Source organism: Podarcis erhardii (assembly GCF_964252035.2).
Source record: "Podarcis erhardii genome assembly, chromosome: 5".
Lineage (NCBI taxonomy): Eukaryota > Metazoa > Chordata > Lepidosauria > Squamata > Lacertidae > Podarcis > Podarcis erhardii.
In genome coordinates this window covers 62,737,937-62,745,587 of record NC_138509.1, presented here as the reverse complement: position 1 = coordinate 62,745,587, position 7,651 = coordinate 62,737,937, and the positions used below count along the sequence as shown (strand labels likewise).

Below are 7,651 nucleotides of genomic sequence, written 5' to 3'. Positions count from 1 at the left end.
CCGCAAGCAACTAATTGGGCGTGTGCACACGAATCTGCTTCAAATGAGAGCTTTCTGTCCAGCATAAATTGCTGGCACATGGGGCCCCGGGCTGGATTGGGGACCACTATGGGGACAGAGGGTTAAATTCCCTCTTTCCTGCCTCCCCTCATCCAAATAGACCATGGTGTACATCAGATTGGGTCCCTATACACCTGCTGTTTAGCAATAGGAGGAGAGGGAAACAAGCATATCATTTTCTGCAGGGCTCCTAATTTGGCCCACGAGGCCATTTTCTCTAAACCACGTCCACCTGCCCCACACTTGTTGTCCTATGTGATGTAGGCAAAGACACGGCTGCAAACGGTTGGAAGCTTAAAGTGCATTTCCAGTTGTTGCTTGGCTTTCTGACATCTCCAATCAGCTTATCGCTGCTGACAGCCAGCCACTTTGAGCGTGTGTCCATTTGCAGGTGCTGTTTAATGAAGTTAAATAATCAATACTGAAATTAAAATTCAATAATATGTCCATATGGGAGATTTTATTAATTGTGTTCATTCGGCACACCCAGCGAGCATCGTTCATGCAGTACTTTTACAGTCTCCACATGGTGAGCACATGGGATCACAGCCTGTAGCTGTGCCATGTAAGGCTGTAGGATTAGAACACCAAGTGTTATTATTATTTAGTCAATTTATGAGTTGTTTGGCACATATTAAGTTTCCAGGCAACTAACAACATTGGAAAACAGAAAGCGTGGCATAAAATCAAGAAGGGAGAAAATGTCTATTGCGTTACATATAAAAGCCTATTTTAAAAAATACAATAGCCTGTAAAACAAATAGCAGCAATGTTTTTGTGTAAGAAATTGGTGACATATAGTGCTGCCCCTTTCATCCTATGTGATTTCAGTGCTGGAAAAGGCACTGCCCACATAATAGGCTGTCTGGAACCTCATTAGCTGGCTGCTTGCGCATCACCAAAAAGGATGGAAGACATAATCTAAAAGACCAAAAAGTGGGCAGATTTGCATAAGATCTGCATTTGCTAATTCACATATAGAATTTCAATAATAATAAAATAAATTTCACTCTTAGTGGGGAAGAATGTGACCAGGTAGCATTCTGCTGTTCAATCTGTTGTCCAAATGTTCACTTAGAGTGGGCAACTTCAAGAGTCCTCCTCTCCCACCTTACATTTTTTTATCTAGGTCCAGACAGCCCTTCAAATAGAGGCCTTTCCTCTGATAGCTCATCAAACGGAGGGTGGATTTCTGCAAAGCAGAACATATGGCCACCCTAAACTTCATAGCCTTTCAATTAGCCAAATACCTGGCTTATTTCTACTCAGGGGGACAAGGCAAACTCATGTTACATAACCTTTAATAAGCAGAAACAGCAACCCCAATAAAAAACTGATCACAGGGATCAGTTCAGATGCACCGTGGTGTTTTGCACCTGTGACTCAGCCATAGTGTTATACTTGTTACTTGAGCCAGAAAAGCCTTCAGTGCTTTGTGCCAATTACAGCCCCATTATGATTATACATTTTAAAAGCCTGGCGAAGGAGTTGGCCGTCAGGCCTGCAGGAATCCTGCCAAATCCTGTACATCCCAAGCAGATGGATCTCATTAAGAGATGCCAAGCGGCTGAACCCACCTGGCCACCTCCTTGCCTGCATTTCTTTCTCCAGCCAGCGCAATATGGCCTCAGCAGCAACCCGGAGAAGCAAAGCTGGCTTACAAAGAAAGTGAACCACACACCTTTTCCCTTTCTATCCTTATAAGCTCAGAGGGGGATGAGAGTAAGCGCCATGTTCTTGCTTAGATTGAATTCTCATCCAGTGAGTCAGGCAAATTAATGAACAATCGGATTGACATGACCTGCTACAACATACCTCAGTACGGTTCAGTCTGTGCTATCATTGGCTCATTTAGCTTCACAAATCATCTGGCTTCATGGGGGCAATTGGGCTGCATTAAAAGCAGGCAGGCTTTCTGCTGGAATGAAATGGATTTTGCTAACTGTAAGTCAGTCCTCTCTCTCTCTGAATCACTTGGTTGCTTTTTCGATCTCACAAAATCTGACAAGATTCCAAACAGGGCGACTTGGAGTAAGAAAAACCTTCGTATGAATATCTTTCCTTTCTTTTTTTTTCTTTTTTTTCTGCATAATTTTTATTGTTTTTTAAATCATAACAAACAAAAAATACAGCAATTTACACCTTGTTATCACAGATTTCTTTCTGTAAGACTTCCTTCAGCTTCCCCTCAAATCATCCATAACCTAATTTAATAAATTCACACAAATCCTAGCTTATATTGACATTATTTTCTCTTTCCTTCTTTTTCTCTTTAGACAATATTCCAACCTTTTCACAGAGCTTTTTTAAACCCAACTAGCGTTATCTGACCTTCACTTATATTTTCCAGATATTCCACGAATTTCCCCCAATCCTCAATGAACCTTTGGTCTTTTAAATATCTAATTTTCCCCGTCAGTCTATCCATCTCCGCGTATTCTAGTAGTTTTGCTCTCCATTCCTCAAGCGTCGGTATGTTCTGTTGTTTCCAGTTTGGGGCCAATAGGACCCTTGCGGCCGTTGTTGCATATTGAAAGAATTTACTGTCATTGTTCTTTATATCACTTCCTGCTAAACCTAACAGAAAAGCCTCCGGCTTTTTCCCAAAGTTGTATCTTAATATACTCTTCATTTCATTATATATACTTTCCCAAAAACCTTTGATCTTTCTGCAGTCCCACCACATGTGGAAGAAGGATCCCTCTTTTTCCCTGCATTTCCAGCATTTATTGCAAGTTTTATATATTTTTGCTAATTTTGCAGGTGTTATATACCAACGGTAAAACATCTTCATAAGGTTCTCTTTTAACGTTGTGCATGCTGTAAATTTAAGATTTTTTTTCCAGAGTTTCTCCCATTCTTCATAGTATATATTATGGCCGATGTCCCTTGCCCAATGAATCATCACCGACTTCACTTCCTCATCTATCAAGTTATACTCTAATAGCATATTATATGTTTTAGAAAGGATTTTATAATCATTGTTTATTATTTCAGTCTGGAATTTAGATTCTTTATCCACGTATCCTCTCTCTTTAACATCTTGTCTAAACATTTCATTTATTTGGAAATAGTGTAACCAATCATAAACTTTTTCTTTAACCTGGTCATATGGTTTCAGTTTCCATGTCCCCCCTACTTTTGTTAACAGTTGTTCATAAGTTATCCAATCGCCTCTCATATTTACTTTTTTCACGCTCATAACTTCCAATGGGGATTGCCAGTGTGGTACTTTAGGTTCTAGTAGAAATCTATTCCTCTCCCAAACTTCCATTAGAGGGCCTTTAAAGATATGTGTTGCGAAACCCTTGTGTTTCCTCTTCCCCTGCCATAAGTACGCATGCCATCCTGCTCTGTTGTCGAACCCCTCCAGATCTAATAGTTCCTTATTTTCCAATTTTATCCACGTTTTCACCCAGCAGAGGCACGATGCCTCGTAATATAATTTCAGATCTGGCAGAGCAAATCCCCCTCTTTCTTTAGCTTCTGTTAACAATTTAAATTTAATCCTTGTTTTTTTGCCCTGCCAGACATATTTCGAGATTCCTCTTTGCCACTCTTTAAATATCTTAGTACCCTTGATTATCGGTAAGTTCTGGAACAGAAATAACATTCTCGGGAGAACGTTCATCTTAATTAAAGCTATCCTACCCCAGAATGACAATCTCAGCTTCCCCCACCTCTCCAAGTCCTTTTTTATCTCTTTCCATACCTGCTCATAATTATTCTTAAATAGGTCTATATTTTTCGGGGTTATCCATATTCCTAGATATTTCACCTTTTTGGCCACTTCTATTTCAGTTTGTTGTTGTAATTCCTCGATTGCCTTCGAATCTAAATTCTTCACCATTATTTTAGTCTTTCTTTTATTTAACTTGAAGCCAGCCACATTACCAAATTGTTCCAGTTCTTCCAGTATCTCTTTTATTGAGTTCAGCGGATCTTCTGTTGTTATTACTAAATCGTCTGCGAACGCCTTAACTTTATATTCATTTTGACCAATTCTAATCCCTTTTATTTTCTTGTTTTGTCTTATTGAATTCAGAAGTACTTCCAGTACTATTATAAATAGCAACGGGGAGAGTGGGCAACCCTGTCTTGTACCCTTCGCTACCGTTATTTCTTCTGACACCACGTTGTTTATAATCAATTTGGCCTTTTGCTCCGTATAGATTGCCTTTATTCCGTTGAAGAAGTTCATACCGACCTCCATATATTCTAACTGTTTTAGTAGAAAGTCCCAAACTATATTATCGAATGCTTCCTCTGCATCCACGAACATCATTATGGCTTGCTTATCATACCTGGCAGACAAGTATTCTATAGAATTTATTATACTTCTAATATTATCTTTCATTTGCCTGCCCAGCAGAAAGCCCGCCTGATCACCATGGATATATTCTGACCATATGTTTTTAACTCTACTTGCCAGTATTCCTGCGAAGATTTTATAATCAACATTTAACAGCGAGATCGGTCTGTAGTTCTTAACTTGTGACAGATCTGAATCTGGTTTTGGGATTAAAGTAATGAAAGCATCCTTCCATGTATCTGGTATTTCTTTTTCTTTCAAAATATTATTCATTACTTCTCTCAGTGGTGCCAATACAATATTTTCCATTTCTTTATAGTAGCTTGCCGTAAAACCATCTGGGCCCGGGGCTTTCCCTCTTTTTAGTTCTTTAATTGCTGATTTTATTTCTTCTGTCTCTATTGGGGTATTTAATTGCTCTTTTTTCTCTATTGGAATCTTCTGAACCTGCTTGTCTTTCAAAAATCTTTCTATTTTTCTCTGGTTGTATCTCTCTCTATTTTTATATAATCCTCTATAATAATCCAGAAAAACTTTCCTTATTTCCTTGGGGTTAGTTATTTCTTCTCCGTTCGCAACAATTTTATTTATTGTGCTTTGTTCCTTTCTTTTCTTGGTTTGCCATGCCAGAAGCTTCCCTGACTTGTTTGCAAACTCGAACGTTCTTTGTCTTAGTTTTTTTATGTTCCATTCTACTTCCCTATTTATTATTGTTGCATACTGGGCTTGCAATATTTTAATATTTTCTTTTATTCTCTTATTATTAGGTTTTTTAACTAATTTCCCCTCCAAGTCCGTTATCTGTTTCAGAATGTCCTTTTTCCCTTTATCTCTTCCTTTATTTTTAATGGCATTCTGCTGAATAAAAAAGCCCCGCATCACTGCCTTGCCCGCATCCCATACCACCTTAGTTTTAGTGCCTTTATTCATATTATCCTTAAAGAATTCTTTCATCCTTTTCTGTGCTTTTTCAACTATATCTTGGTCATCTAAGAGATGATCCTTCAGTCTCCATCTAAACGTACCTTCTTCCAAACCTTTCAGTTCCATCTTTATTGGGTTGTGGTCCGATATTATTTTGGCCTGAATCTCTACCCGTATAATTCTTGGTGTTAGTTCGTTCGAGACCCAGATCTGATCTATTCGGGACAATGATTGGTTAGGCTCAGAGTGGTACGTAAATTGCTTTTCCAGCGGATGTCTAAGTCTCCAGGCATCTCTTAGGTTACAGTTTTTAACCAATGAAAAAAAAGTTCTGGGCAGCTTCCCTTCCTTACCCCCCCCCCATCTCTGAGCCTGTCCATTTCTAGTGAGACCACCCCATTCATATCCCCAAGTAAAATCATTTTTTGATCTGCGTACTCAACTAGTTTTTCTTCCAAGGTTTTATAAAACTCGGATTTATTATCGTTTGGAGCGTAAAGTCCTACTATAATTAAGTTTTGTCTGTGCCATTTAATTTGTACCATCATTATCCTTCCGTTTTCATCTTTAAAGATTTGCTGGGCCTCAATTTGTTTTTTAACATAAATAACCACACCTCTTTTTTTGACTTTATCAGATGATATGAACTCATTTCCCAGTCTTTTATTTATCAAAATTCTTTTATGTCTTCTTGCTATATGGGTCTCCTGTAAGCAAATAATGTCTACACTTTCTTTTTTCAAGATTTGTTCAATTTTACTCCTTTTTTTCCTTCTCGTTTATCCCATTAATGTTCCAGCTCCAAATCTTTAACGCCATGGTGATTAAACCTACCTAATTTACTTCTTTTCTTATGTTTCAGCTAAATCTTCTTCCTCCTGTTCTTCTTCTTCTCCTCTTGACCCTTCTGCTACCTCCTCTATCTCTTCCTCAGCCCCCCCACTGCCTCTCCTTTCATCCTGTGCACTTAACATTTTCAGGTGCTCTTCAGTGACTTGCCTGGGAAAGCAACAAAGCAAGTTTTGCACTTTGAAAATACATTGATTAACGGCTTCCCAAATTCCGCTGGTGATCTCGGTATAAATCTTACAGCACCAAACCACTAAAGCACCAAAATGCAGAAAATCAGACCCATCTGTCTTCTTTTGGAAACAGAGTTTGTGGGGGAAGTGGGTACACACACACACACACACACACACACACACTTTTACTGCATTTCAAGTCAGTTTTCATCCATCACTATCCTGGTAGTAATCTTTGTGTATGTATGCATCCTTATTTATGGGGCTGAGTTTTTCTCTCCCCCCCCCCCAGAATGCTGCTATAGATGTGTAATTGTATCTGTGAACGGGCTCCGGTACACATTCCAGTCCAGTTAATGCAAGATGCCTCCTTAATGGAGGGTCATGAAGTAGCCAGATTTACCTTCTGCTCAAATGAATTAGCAAGGTATCTGTAGAGAAACCCTGCATGGGCGCAATGATTTAAAAAATATTCTAAATTGCCAATAAAAAAAAGAGGAGGAAGAGCAAGGCAGTGGTGAGGGAAGGAAAATTATGGGAGAGTTTCCAGCTTCTTAATGAAAAATTCAGGGCATGTGATATAGATAACCACTTTGAGGTTCTTTTTTTTACCATCAAGCGGTGTATACATTTTATGAAGTAAAAATATATAAATAAAAACTGACAGATTACAGGGTGCAATACTGAGTGTATCACCTCCATGCACAAATAACAATCACTAGTAGGTCATGCAAAAACTGCTTATCTTATTGCATCCTTTAAAAAAAATGCAAGATATCTGGAAGATAATATTCCTCCCAGAGGCAATGCCTCAAATAAAAATCCTCTTTGGCTGAAAGATCTATGTATAAATTATTTAACCTCACTAATTGCTTAATTGTTAATGTTCCTGAAAAAGTGCATTATAAAGAAGAGATAAGAGTCAAAACTGATTCTCTTTGCTAGGGATTTCATCTTGGCCAATGCCACAGGAAGCAGACACTGTAAATCCCAATATAAGCAAATTAGCAATTTTATGAGCTAACCAGCTGCTCAGCAGAATTTTGTTGCAATGTATCACCGCCTGAGAAAGAACTCTGTGTGGCCTCCTTAATTCCTGTTTTTCAATGATTTGGAACATGTGCTAGTTGGACTATAACACATCCATTCTACAGTTTGCCCGGTTTTCAAAACTTAATTTTAGATTATAATTAGACTGAGAGTTTTAACCAGAAAAAACCCAGAACATTCCTAGCTCAGTTAATAACACAGGATAGAAAAAATAACGGTCAGGGCACCAGCAAGGAGACCTCTCTCACCCTCTGTGTTTTAGATTTCATATGATCTGTTCTCA

At 38.5% G+C, this 7,651-nt stretch overlaps 1 long non-coding RNA gene across 1 annotated transcript; it reads right to left on the bottom strand.

Moving 5' to 3' along the window:
- Positions 1-505: 505 nt before the first annotated feature.
- Positions 506-2,120, bottom strand: LOC309342476. Its single transcript, XR_014156846.1, has 2 exons — positions 1,876-2,120; positions 506-1,252 (listed from the first exon to the last, which is right to left on the bottom strand). It is a non-coding gene; the product is annotated as an uncharacterized lncRNA (long non-coding RNA).
- Positions 2,121-7,651: the final 5,531 nt, after the last annotated feature.